At 52.0% G+C, this 13,405-nt stretch overlaps 1 protein-coding gene across 35 annotated transcripts in view; it reads left to right on the forward strand.

Annotated features, from left to right (window-relative positions):
* Window positions 1–13,405, forward strand: part of LRRFIP1 (LRR binding FLII interacting protein 1) — a 143,492-nt gene that overhangs the window by 64,361 nt on the left and 65,726 nt on the right. The gene's annotated exons all lie outside the window — the stretch shown is intronic.

The following is a 13,405-nucleotide window of genomic DNA, read 5'->3' on the forward strand; positions in this document are numbered from 1 at the left end:
TGGTAAGCCCGGCCGTCGCTCAGTCTGAGATTTTGAGCCCTGGAAATCTGCCTTGTTTTAGATGGGTCACTTTCCCAAGCGGTTAAGACACAAAAATAGTGAAGTGTAAGGTCTTTTCTTATAGGATTAAGAGTGTTCCCCTAGGGCAGAGATGGAGACTAAATTTCCCTTTTGCTTTAAGAGTTACTTTCTCTTCAGCCTGAGCTAATACAACATAGCGGAAGCCTCCTTAGCAAATTAAAAAAAAACAAAAAACAAACCCAGCCCTGCAGTCTAAACTGCCACTTAGAGTGAGCACAGGAAATCAAGTTATTTATAGTTACAGAACTGTTCTCAAGTGAAGTTGATTGGAGTCTTACCTGATTAGAGGTTCTTATCTAAATTTCTACAGAATTGTGAGGGCAAATGTTGGTGCAACAAGTTTGCTCCTCAAAAGGCAATGTTCAGGAGGAATTTGTTATCCCTGAAAAATCAGGCTATGTGACTCAGCAGAGGCATTGTTTATGACTAGTTGCTCAGTGTTTCCAAGTATCTGTTCATATTTAAAAGTATTAATCTTGGAACCTCAGAGGCCATAAGGTTCAAATCACTAACCTGTTATCGAAGTGAGCCTGTTAAACCCCCACTACAGGTTGGAACGGGGTAGGGAGCAGAGGAGTTTTTATTACCTACTGCTTTTACTTTGGGCTACCGAATTTTTTTTTTTTTTAATAAACTAATTTTGATGGAATGGATTTACTAAATTTTCATTATTTACTTTCTAGATAAAACTACACTGGCTTCTTTTTCCACGTTGTTAAACAACCATTTTTTACTACATCCATGATGTAATAATTCAGAATTGCCATGCATTTGATTTGATTGAATGAGACCACTACTAAAATCCCCTTCCCCTGGCCAAATTCCAGAATAAATAAACAACAAAACCAACAACAGAAATGTGTATTCTGAGACTCATCCATTCATTTGGGCGAGGGCCAGAGTTCAAGTGGTTTTCTCCTTAATACAGTAACCTGACAATTCTAAAGCCACGTAAGTGGTTTTGCCTTGAGTCGAAAAGCACAACTATTTTGTAGTAGAGAAGTAATTTATCTTAAATTACTGTGATGAGGAATTTTAATTATAACCAAAATGTTTCATTCGTATGTTTGTGTAACCAAGCTTCTCAAAGCAACCTCATTTCTGATCCTCATGTCTTTTTTATTTTGTGGCAAATGGGTGTGTAATCTTCCAAGGGGAAGAGAAATAGAGTGGCCTTTTGGTGTGGGCTGGGAACCTCCCCTTCCTCCTCTGAAATTCCCCTGTGCCCATTCTCCTGGTGAGTGCCTCAGCTTGCTTGTCTTCTCCCGGTGCCTTTATTTTTGTTTATTTATTTTTTTGAAGATTTTCTTTGTCAGAGAGAGAGAGAGAGCATAAGCAGGGGGAGAGGCAGGCTCCCCGCAGAGCAAGGAGCCTGATGTGGGGCTCGATTCCAGGACCCCGGGATCATGACCTGAGCTGAAGACAGACATTTAAGCGACTGAGCCACCCAGGCGCCCCTCTCCCGGTGCCTTTAAACTCAGTCTGAGCTGAATTCGCCCTGCTGGATCCCTAGCTGCTGTAGGGGATGCTGTGTAAATATTAATAGCAGGCAACATCCCCAGACCCCTGCAGTGTCAGCCCTGCTAAATGTTTTCTGTAGATGGCTTCCCTAACCCTTGCCAGAATCTTGTTTGGTTATCTCCATGTATAGATAAAAGGGAAACTGAGGCTCAGAACGGTCAGGGGACTTTCCCAAGTGCACCTAGCTAGCAGGCGGGTAGAGCCAGCTCAGGCCCAGGCCTGCTGACTCAGAGCTGGTGCTGATACCTGTCACCACTGTATACAGTCCTTCACGGAGGGTCTGGCCAGCAGCTACTGCTGTGAGCTTCTCTCTGCAGCCCCTGGGGTTTCACATCCCCGGTGTGGGGCGGAAGCATTTCTTGTTAGAGGCAGCCTCTTAGGATACATGGCCTTGCCCCCGAATGTACAGTGAGATATCTTCATTTTATCAGACATCTCCTTTCTCTCTGGTAGTTTTTAGACAAAAGAACTTTACTTTTTTTTTTTTAAGATTTTTTTACTGGGCCGCCTGGGTGGCTCAGTCGGTTAAGCGTCTGCCTTCCACTCAGGTCATAATGGGATCGAGCCCTGCATCGGGCTCCCTGCTCAGTGGGGAGTCTGCTTCTCCCTCTCTCTCTGCTCCTCCCCCCACCTGTGCTCTCTCTCACTCTCTCAAATAAATAAGCCTTTTAAAAAAGAAGATTTTTTATTTATTCATCTGAGGGAGAGCAAGCAAGCAAGCGAGAGCCCAAGCAGGGGGGAGGGGCAGAGGGAGAAGCAGACTCCCAGCACAGCAGGGAGCCCTACAGGGGCTCCATCCCAGGACCCCACCCTGGGAAGACAGACGGTTAACCGACTAAGCCACGCAGGCACCCCAGACAAAAGAACTTTCAGTGGACTTTATTTTTCTAAATAAGGAAAAAAGTAAAAATGAAAGAGCCACAGAAATTTCTGTTTTTCTGTTTTCACACTGCCCTAACTTTGTAACTGTTATGTGTGTCAGCATACCCCAGGAGCCTCCTTACTGGGTGTTGTGTGGCTCTACCCCACCCCACCCAGACGGAGAAGCTCACTGAGAATTGAAATGATGGCCTCTGGGGGCGCCTGGGTGGCTCAGTTGGTTAAGTGTCTGCCTTCAGCTCCGGTCATGGTCCCAGGGTCCTGAGATCGAGCCCCTCATCCAGCTCCCTGCTCCGGGGAGCCTGCTTCTCCCTCTCCCACTCCCCCACTCATGCCCTCTCTCACTATCTCTGTCTTTCTCATAGATAAATAAAATCTTTAAAAAAAAAAAAAAAGAAAGAAAGAAAGAAAAAGAAGTGATGCAGCCTCTGTTTCCCTCCTGGCTGGTTCCAGAAGTATCGCTCGAATAGAGGGAAGGTTATAAATAGTTGTGCGCTGCCCAATGGAGGAAAGCCCTGGTGCTACCAGAGTGTCCAGCCTTATTCTGAGAAGGAACAATGTCAGTGTTTTGTGACACCTTAAAATGTGGAGTTTGCAGGGAAGACCATCTGTAGAGCAGGTTGAGGTGAAAGGAGTGGAGCCCAGATGCGTTGGCTGGAGGGCACCTGTCACCTGGAGGGCCAAGCTGCTCTCACCTGTCAATCACGCATAGTTATTTGTGGCTGTCATGCTTTCCTTTGTCTTTCCAGCACGTTGAGGCTATTGAAGGAAATGTGAACCTTCTCTCAGCTCAGAAAAACCTCTCTCCCCTCGTGTGTTAACAGCAAGAGGAGAAATGTATCCCCATGGAGGATACTGTGCAACTGTTTATTCATCCGCATCAGTATAAGTAGTTGCTAAACTGAAGATTGTGTTGGGAAGTTTCGCTGGGTAAATGTTACTTTGTAAAGTTTGGGTGAATGTTACTAGTCATTGCTTTCTATAAAGTAACATGAATAATATTGTTCCTGAATCATACCAGTTTGTTATTTTGGTATGTGGGGTGCTTTTAAGAAGTTCATTATTCAGAAGGCAAAGTCAGGAGATCTCTAGTAGCAAAACGGGGAAACAGAACTGACAGTCTCACTGTAGAAACAATTCACCCCTGGTGTACAGACATAGCATTTTAGAAGTAAAGGAAGCTCCCAGAGATCACGTAGCCTGGTTCCCCCATTCCCTGTGATGAAGGGTAATGTCCAAAAGTGATGCAGTTTACAAAAAACAGACTGTTAACAATAGAGAACACACTGATAGTCACCAGAGGGGAGGGGGCTGGAGGGGGGGAGTAAGTGATGGGGATGAAGGAGCTCACGTACCATGATGAACACTGAGTAATGTATGGAGCTGTTGAATCTCTATATTGTATACCTGAAACTAATATAATATGGTATGTTAATTACCGTGGAAATAAGATAACATGAAATAGGATGTAAATAAATAAATACTGTATGATTAATACCACCACCACCACCAACAAAAAAGGTGATGTAGTTTGTCAGAGCCCATGTGACTGGTAAACAGTAGAGCAGAACCAGAGTCTGGGTGTTGAGGCCCCTCTCTGGGTGGTCTCCGCATGCAGAGACCCCGAGCCCTGTGGCCCAGCCTGCAGAGAGGCGGTCCTGGATGCTCTGGGCTTTTCTACCAGGTGCCCTGGTCTGGGCTCCTGGAGGCCCATGGCCCAGGCCTTGCAAGGTAGAGGCCTCTCTGAAGGCTGGTGTTTTATCATAAAATTCTTTGGTAATTTTACAGTCTACTCCAGAACTCAATAGAGTTGGTTTTGATGGAAACGTGGTGTTTTAGATAACTAGTTAAACCTTAGTCTTTTAAAACAAAAAATATTTATTTATTTATTTATTTATTTATTTATTTGAGAGAGGGAGATTGAGAGTGAGCGGGGCGGGGGGGGGGGGAGCAGAGGGAAAGAATCCCAAGCAGACTCCACCCCCCCCTACACAGAGCCAGACACGGGGCTCGATCCTGCAACCCTGAGATCATGACCTGAGCCGAAATCAAGAGTTGGACGCTCAGCCGCCTGAGCCACCTAGGCGCCCCTAAACTTTAGTCTTTAACTTTCTGTTTTCCAAACCTTCAAGTAAAATGGACAAAGTGTGTCATGTTTAGTTTGTGCTCACACAGCAGCCCCCAGCCCCGTGCCCTTAACCTGTGGCTGGGCTGTTTGGACCGTGGCTGAGCCGTGGAGAGGCTCAGCTCCCCTGTTCCACTCTGCACTTTTAAAGCTATGGTTCTCAACCCAGTCGGACCCAGTGCCCCCTTTTTATAACAAGTTTTTACCATCCTCGTTGCTAACCTGGAATGGAATTCATACGTGGTAAAATCTGCTGGTACACACAACGTCAAGTCAATGTAATATTTCAACTGTTGCATTGCAAAGAAATAAAGGTAAATCTCAGTAACAGAAAGTGGATTTCGATAGAGAAACGCTCCAGCCCCAGTGTGCCAGAAGACCAGGGGAGCAGTCGTGGGTGTGCAAACGTGTGTCCCGAGCCATAGCCGCAAACGCGGATAGTTGTAGGTGTGTGGTGCTGAGACTCAGACACCACACGTTCTGTTGCTGTTGGTGACTTGACATTCCTAAGTGGTCACTAACTCTTGAGAAAGTTCTGAACGGAGCCAAGTCATCTTCCCTCAATTTTAATGCTGATTGCATTCCTGGAACATCCAGTGTATGTTAAAACTGTGCAAATCGTATTTTGATTTTATGCGTAAGTCGGAATCAGTTTGTAGATCTGAAAATTATAAGGCGGTTTTTTCTCTCCGTCTGAATAGTCAGTGGGAAAGTTCTTCAATGTGCAGGCCTGTCTGAATGCAGGATGCTTGGCCTGCCGTGTCCTGCCCCTTAAATGCTACCCATGCCTGCTTCCAGTCATCATGACAGCCTCACAATGCCCCCCACATTTCCAAAATGCCCTCTCACGAGTTGGCCCTGCCCCCATCAACAAATGCAATCCCAAAGCATCTTCCCCTCCATGGTGATTGTACTTACAGGCATGGCCATAAAGCGTACGTCCCCTCACTGGGGGAACGGACAGTAATCGTGTAAGTAAGGGTTTGGGAAAGATGAGCATGTCTTTTGAGACTGGCATGAAGTGCACATGGCGGCCGAGGGCCACGGGGTGGGGGGTGCAGGGTACAGAGGCAGCACCAGTCGCTGTGTGTGAGCTGCCTAGCGAACACGCTCCCTTCCCTGTTCGTGGCCCTGCGGGAGAACACGTCCCTTGTTCCACTCGGTTGCTTTGAAGAGCAGCCCGTCTTGAGAATCTGCCGCACACAAGGGATTAGGGATTTACCCAGAAAACAAGCTGGCTGTTGCCACTTCCTGTAGCGAAGGCCACTCTGGGAAGGGACTCTGTCAGCCTCGTCGTTACTCTGCACAGCCGTCCACTGCAGGTGGGAAATGGGCAGCGCGTTATGAGGCGCTTTCACATGGGCCGTGTATGCGGGCTTCAGCGATTCCGAGGCTTCCAGCCTGCCCCGGCGGGAGCCGTGAGCCTTTGTCGTCCCGGGGCAGAATCTCACATGGACAGAAGGCTCTGCTTGTTTCCAAACAAAATTGGTTCTTTGTCATAGCTTCAGGCTTCAGCCGCATGAGATTTCTATTACCTTCCCAGGAGCGAACCTTTCCCTGAGAGCTGATGAGCTCTGGTTAGATTATGCGGCCTGGAGAGAAGTCCGGTTTCTCAGTTCTGCTTGATTCTAAAACCCGAAGGCCGAAATGAATGTGTACAATCAATACCAAAGCTTCCTCCTAATTCTAGAATGCTCTACAGCCAACAGATCGCATGTGGCTCATTCCCATGTTACGTCTGAGCAAACAGAACAAAGAGGTGGCAGTCACTGGGGTCCCTGAGGTGTGGCCACGGCCCAGCCCTCTCTCCAGGGACCCCAGTGGTGTTCTTAATGGGTGGGGACAGTCTCCTCCCGAACGCCTGTTCTAGGACAGCAGCGCGCACGGTCACAGAGCGTGGCCCACCGTGGGCGGCACGTCAGCAGTGTGCGTGAGCCTGCCTGGGGCTCTGCATCGTAGTCGTGAGAGCTCGCTTCCGGAGCCCTCGTCGTGGTGCCCTTCCAGCCCCCAGGAGAGGCAGACAGTCGGGGGCCTCTTAGCCCCCTGGAGGAAGGGACAGAAGCGCATCTCAGTCCCGTTTCTCAAGAATCACCCCCGAGGGCGCCTGGGTGTCTCAGTCGGTTAAGCGACTGCCTTCGGCTCAGGTCATGATCCCAGGGTCCTGGGATCGAGTCCCACATCGGGCTCCCGGCTCAGCGGGGAGCCTGCTTCTCCCTCTGACCCTCTCCCCTCTCGTGCTGTTTCTCTCTCTCTCTCAAATAAATAAAATCTTTAAAAAAAGAATCACCCCCTAGTCGCAGCTCGTAAACCCAGACAGGATCCAGCTCCCACGTAGAGTTCTGGAACCCCTGGGAGCAGCTGCAGAGTTGCAGAGAGAGTGAGAACATTTTCTGTGGCCGCAGGATGCGCGGTCTCGGGATATAGAATTCCATGCTCTGCTGGACTCCCAGGAAAGCGTCAAAGCTGAGGACACGTACGCATGGAGCCAGGCTGCCGTGAGGCAGCACGAGGCTCTCCAGGAAGTGACCGAGTCTTCCTCCCACAGCAGCAGATCCTGCTCCAGGACTCCCGTTCCGCCAGTGTTTATCACCTTGCTGCTCTTTGAACACCATCCCATGGGGTCCTCCAGGTAGTTAAACGGGTAGGAGCTATAAGAAGGATATAGACACCCTTAGAGCTCTTTGAGCCCCCAGAATGTCCTCGGGATTGGGGGACAAGGTATCGGGGCTGGTGTGTGGCTGCCCCAGGCTGGGCAGCGACCCATCCCACGGGCAGAATCTCCACCAGCCGGCGGGAGTGCAGGTAAGGTTGGCTGGGGCGGCAGGGCATGCAGAGGGCCTTCCTCCTCCTTGTAGTTCTCCTCAGCCTCAGTCCCCGGCCAAGTGGGGCGGTCCCTGAGCTCCAGCCAGCACCCTGGGATGACTGTCATACTGTGGACTGTCCGGGGCTCGAGCAGGAGTCCTGGCCCGTTCTGGTTGTTTCTCCCACTGCCGCCTCCTGTGTCCTGCTCGCGTGGAACCCGCTCTGGAACCAGAGTTCATCGAGGCTGTGGGCAGAACGTAGTGACCCCACTGAAGGACTCCCGCTTGCCCCCCGGTTGGTTCACCTCATTCCCCGGCCCGGTCGGGCCTGTGCTGCAGGGACGGGGCTTGTGGGGGAGACATATGTCCCCCCCCGCCCCCGGCCACCTGTGCACCTCCGCGGCCAACCCCAGGCTGGGGGCCTCGGTGCCTCCGGAGACCCCGCTGGGAGAGCCGGGCTGTGTGAGCCGCTTGTGAGGAGGCCCCGGGGGTCAGGCCTGTGCTGCTGGGTGTGTCTGTAGCACCTCTCGAAGTGCACACGACGCCCCCGCGTCGGAGAGCTGTCCTGTCTGTCTGTCTGTCTGCGGTACAATAAATTATAACAGAGGCACTGGGGAGTCAAGGGTTCTGCTTTTTAGAGTTATTCTAGGGCACCTGTGGTGATGATGAGTGGAGGCTTCTCTTCCCGACTGTTTCCATTGTCAGTGGGCACCTTGCTTTAAAGCCCAGCGTCTCTGAAGCTCCATTTGTGGGGTTCCAGGCCAGGGCAGGGGGTCCCTGGGGGAAGGGCGTGGCTGGCCCGTCAGGGGAGAGGACACTGCATTCTGGCCAGGAGCCTGGCTGGATCAGCTCCTCCCCGGACCCTGGAGGGGCCTGCTGGGGGTGGGGGCGGCAGGGAGAGTGGCAGGGGGAGCAGCAGGGGGGCTCCCTGCAGGAGTTTCCAGCAACACCCCCGGCCACCTTCTAGCAGCCCTGAGCATGGTTTTGGTTTGGGGGCTCCTTCCTTTCCTTCCTTTCTCTCTCTTTGTCTCTCTGCCTGCCTCTCCCTTTCTCCCTTCCTTTTAAAATTTTGCTATTTATTATGAAAAATGTCAAACATATCCAAACATAGATGGGATAACAGAAGACAGAGGTCCCCACACTTGAGCAAGTGCTGCCCCCCCACACTAGGAGCATGTTGAAGCCCAGATGGCTGGGCCCCACCCCAGAGGTTCTGATAGGGGGGGCTGGGGGCGATTCTGCATCTCTAACTCATCCCCAGGTGTGCACATCCTCGGGGGGGGGCACACTGTGACAGAAGGGCCCAGCAGTTGTCAGCTTACAGCCCTTTAGACCCCCCACCCCACTCCCCCTAGTTCTCAGAAGGCAAATCTGATGGAGATGATACTATTTCAGTCTTAAATATTTTAGTGTGTTTTCAACAAAAACGCGGTGGGGAGGAGGCTTGGGACCCAGAGCTGTGCCTTCTCTGGAGCCGGTGAGGGCAGACGCTGAAGGCTTGGCGCCCCCCTCCCGTTGGCTCTTGTAGGAAGGGAAGAGGGCCGCCCAGGACCCGGGAGGAAGGGCCCAGCCAGCTTGCCCTGCTGCCGCCCCAGCAGGTGCCCTGAGGTCGCAGAACGAGCTTGGTCGCAGGTCGCTCAGGGGAGCGGCCAAGGAGCTCCACGGGGGCTGAAGAATGATGGAGCAGACCGCTCGCTGGCAGGGGTGCGCCGTCTTCTTTTCCAAGCTTGCTTTTCTGAACCCTTGGGCCTTTGTACTTTCTGTCCTAAATTCCACAAACCCATCCCTTTCCTTTTCTCCGTCCCTTCTGTCCTTCCAGCTTCGATGGACCGTTGTCATCTCCCTTGAGTTTGGGAGTTTGGGGGTATCGAGGTAGCAGTACACCCCGACTCTGAGACCCACGCAGGCCCTGGAGGCGTGCTGGGGTCAGCAGGCTGGATGCTCGGCACGTCCAGGTTTGGGGCAGCACCGTGCGCATCACAAGCGTGTGGATGTGGTGCGTGGGGATTCTTCACCAGGGTTCCCTGGCTGCTGAGCACACGGGCTCTCCTCAGGACCTTGGGCTCCCGGCACCCCTCCAGTGCCCTCTGGCTGCCCCACTTTGCTTCATCCCACCTGTTCACGTTCACGGGCTCGCTTCCTGGATTCCATACAGCCTCCCTCAGCCTCTTGTTCCCCACATTTCAGCCAGAACGGTAGTTCTCAGAGGTCGACCCCACTGTGTCCCTTTGTAAAACCCTCCGGTGGCTTCACATGCCTTCAGGATAAGCCTCCAGATACAGGGGCTGAGAGCTAGGGTCTGCACCCCAGGCCCTCAGGCTTCTCCACCTTGTCCCACATCCCCCCCATCACTCTACTCCCCAGCCCTGGCTCTCTCCTCCGGAGACTGGGGACCCACACTGCGGTCTGCAGGTCCTTCCCTGGCCATGTCTGAAGGTGTGGCAAGGTTGGGTGGGCCTGGGCTGGTGATAACCAAGAGCTGCAGTCCCCACCAGCTAAGTACAGAAGTGAAAGTAAGCTTTTGGAAACTCTCCTACAAACTGAGATGGCTGTGACCTCAAGAATGTGAGTTTGTATTTCACGAAAGTGGCGGGTGGTGATGGGTTTGTCCGGTACACAGAAGCATTGGCCTGAGGCACAGGGAGGCCAAGAGCCTTTACCTGGCCTGGGGCGGTGGGAGGGCAGGGCTGGGCCTTCCACGAAATGCTGCAGCGGAATGAATTCGTGTTTGCTTCTCACTGTGGTGGACCAGAGCTGTTTTGTAGTTTTTGTTCATTTAATGACTTGATCATACAGATTTTTTTCTGGTGACTTTGCAAGGATCATTTGGGTGATCACTGTCTCTTAGGCTCTGGGTCAGGCTCCTTGGTGTTCTTGACAATGTCATTGTTTTAGGGTGAATTGTGTTGTCAAAACTCTCTAGTTTTTCATTCAGGCATCTCAGCCCAGGGCCAGGCTTATGATGCTGGTCTAGTCTTGTGCTCACAAAGTTGGGTGTGCAGAGGTTTTGGACCGGTTTAAATGTTGGCCCCTATGTCTGTTGGTTTTTAATTTGCCAGATTCCCAGAAGTGAGCATGATTGTTACCACTTCCTGTATCACGGGCATCTTGCTTCCTGCCTATGAGTCCCATGTGAATCCTAAAAGAGGAAGGTGTTTCGTAAGGCAGCGATTGCAAGGATTTGAACTTGTCCTAAATTAGAAATTTCTCCCCTTTCTGAATTCTAATCTGAGGTCGATTGACTACAGTCGATGTGTCTCTGAGGGATGCGTCCTCATAAGGAATTTACTCTATGACTTGGTTCATTCACATGGTTCCTTTTTATCACCCCAAGCCCGGGTCCCTCAAATTGGGAGCTGGTGGGGTTTAGTCTGTTGGTGCTGTTGTCCTCTTAGCCAGGACAGACTTCCTGGGTTGGACATGAGGACCACAGGAGTGGGCGGGCCATGACGGGAGCCTTTTCCTGAGTGCAGGGAGGCCCACAGGGGTAGCTGGGATGCAGTCTATGTGGTCTGATGGGTTTTATTTTGGAGGCCTGCCCATCTGGTGGGGAGGTTGCACCAGGGGTCACGGACTGCATGTTCACGTAGGTGGTCTCTTGAGGGCTCTTTGGCCCGATCCCAAGCAGAGCTAGACGAAAGTAGGGTGGGACGGGATGGGTGTATACGCGCTCAGATTCTCCGCAGCTCAGAGACACTAGCCCTGTGAGAGCCGACCCCGCCTCCTTATCTTGTTATCTCTTGCTGTGTAACAAATATCCCAAGTATCCAGAAACCTAAAACAGCACACATTTATCATATTAGGCTCTCTAGTCACAGTTCTGGGCACAGCTTACTGGCTCCTCTGCTCAGGGTCGCACAGGCTGTGGTCCTTTCTGGAGCCTGAGGTCCTCTGGAGCTCACAGGGTCATGGGCAGAATTCAGCTCCTTATTGTTGCAAAGCCAAGGTCCCGTTTTCCCACTGGCTGTCTACTGGGGTCGCTCGCGGCTCTTATGCCCCACCGGCTGGTCCTTGTCATGTGGCCCCTCACGTGGCCCTTTCACACCTCTCCAGGCCGGCAGGAGAGTCTGTCTGACTTCCAGACTCTCTTTTAAAGGCCTCGCCTGATTAGGTGAGGCCCACCCAGGATAATCTATCTTTTGATTAAGTCAGCTAAGAGGGACCTTAATTATTTTTGCGATTCTCTCTGCCATGCAATGTAACCCAATCACAGGAGGGGCATCTCTCCTACTCACAGTGCTGCCCACACTCAAGGGGAGAGGATTATGTGGAGCAAGTGCATCAGGGCAGGAGTCTTGGGGACCCCCTGAGAATAGGGCCTGCCCCACTCCTCTCTGCCTGTGTCCCCCTGGCAGCCCTCCCTTCTTCTGTTCCCTTTCCTGTTTCTCACATTCCCGCTCCACCCCGGCCTTTGCCCTCCTCCTCCTCCCCCCCCCCCCCCGTCCCCGCCCGTCCCCGCCCGTCCCCACCCGTCCCAAGCTGGAGGCTATGGTGGCCTGGTCTGTACTGGCTTAGACACAGCCCCAGAGCCAGCAGGCAGGGAGCCCAGACCTGCCCGCAGGAAGGCAGGGAGGCAGGCTGCACTCAGGGTGAACCTAGTCCTCTTGCTGGCCCGGCCATGGGGCCGTAGCATCTCATCATGGCCAGATGTCAAACAAACCTTCCCTTCCCCTCCCCGTGAGCTTTGCTGGATCTTTGTATAGACCCCGAGTGGTCCTTCACACAGTGTAACATGGTTTAGAAAATTGAAAATGGCACCGAGGTATCACTGTTCTGAGGCAGTTGTGATATTTGACACCCCCCCCACCCCGCCCCCAACTTGAGGGACCTGGGCTTGGGTTGATAAAGGAACCACACAAATGAACCAAGCTACAGAAGAAATTCCTTATAAGGCCACACACCAGCCAACCTCTGACAGATCAGCTACGGTCAGTTTTCACCCTAGATTTGAATTTGGACAGAAGATAAATTTGTAAGTCAGTACAAGTATGGCGTGGGGGACATGGACGTCCTTGACCCCAGGCCCCACCGCCCCGATGTGAGCCTGGTCCTGTGGGAGAAGCTGGACGATGACACTTGGGCCACCTCCTGCTTGCTGGACCACTGGCCACACCTCTCACGGCCCTGCTTTAATACCTGAAACCGTATCTACAGAACTGTCAGTGGAAGAATGACAAGTGTATTCATTCCCCCAAAAAAAAACAGTGGAAAGAAGGTGGCATTTGCTTGACTCCGGAAAACCCGAATCCGGGTACACCTGCACCAGTTCCTCACTGAGCCGTGTGCTGTGTCGGCTGAAATAGTGAATAGACAGGGGATCTGTGAAGCGGGAAGCAGTGTTTGAGTGGCAGGTTGAAGGGCGTGGGTCAGCCCTGGTCCAACATTTTAAGTGGTCTTCGGTACAGTTTGGCTAAATAGCTATCCAAGTTGATAAAGCATTGCATGGAGATGGTTTGTTTTGTTTTGTTTTAATGTAATGCTTCTAAGAGCTAGGACTCACTGACCGTCCTGCTCTGGTCTTACTTGTCTCGAGGAAAGACGAGCTTCCCAGCACTGCAGGTGTTTGAGCAGGGAGCTGAGGGCAGCAGGGCGTCCTGAGCGGCGACTAGACAGGAGTTCTGGAAAACAGCGTCGGAGTCTCAGCCCTGTGCCCTGGGACGGGCCTCAGCTTCCTGCTCTGTAAAAGGGAGGGGTTGAGCCAGTGGCCTGTGGTCCTGCCCAGCTCTAATGCTTTGCCCCGTGCAGTAGTCTATTGTAGCTCCGGAGGAAGGCACACTGCCCAGCCGTGCCACTTACAGGCTGTGTGACCTTGGTCAAGTTACGTACCCTCTCTGTGCCATAGTTCCCGCCTCTATAAACTGGGGATGGTAATAATATCTACCTAATAGGGCTGTTGCAAGGGGTATATGGCACAATAGACATAAAGTCCTTAGAACTGTGCCCACTTAGGGGCGCCTGCGTGGCTCAGTTGGTGAAGCGTCTGCCTTCCGCTCAGGTC

Source organism: Mirounga angustirostris, unplaced genomic scaffold (assembly GCF_029215605.1).
Source record: "Mirounga angustirostris isolate CCGP_5_RB_7025 unplaced genomic scaffold, mMirAng1.0.hap1 SCAF_3, whole genome shotgun sequence".
In the NCBI taxonomy this organism is placed as follows: domain Eukaryota; kingdom Metazoa; phylum Chordata; class Mammalia; order Carnivora; family Phocidae; genus Mirounga; species Mirounga angustirostris.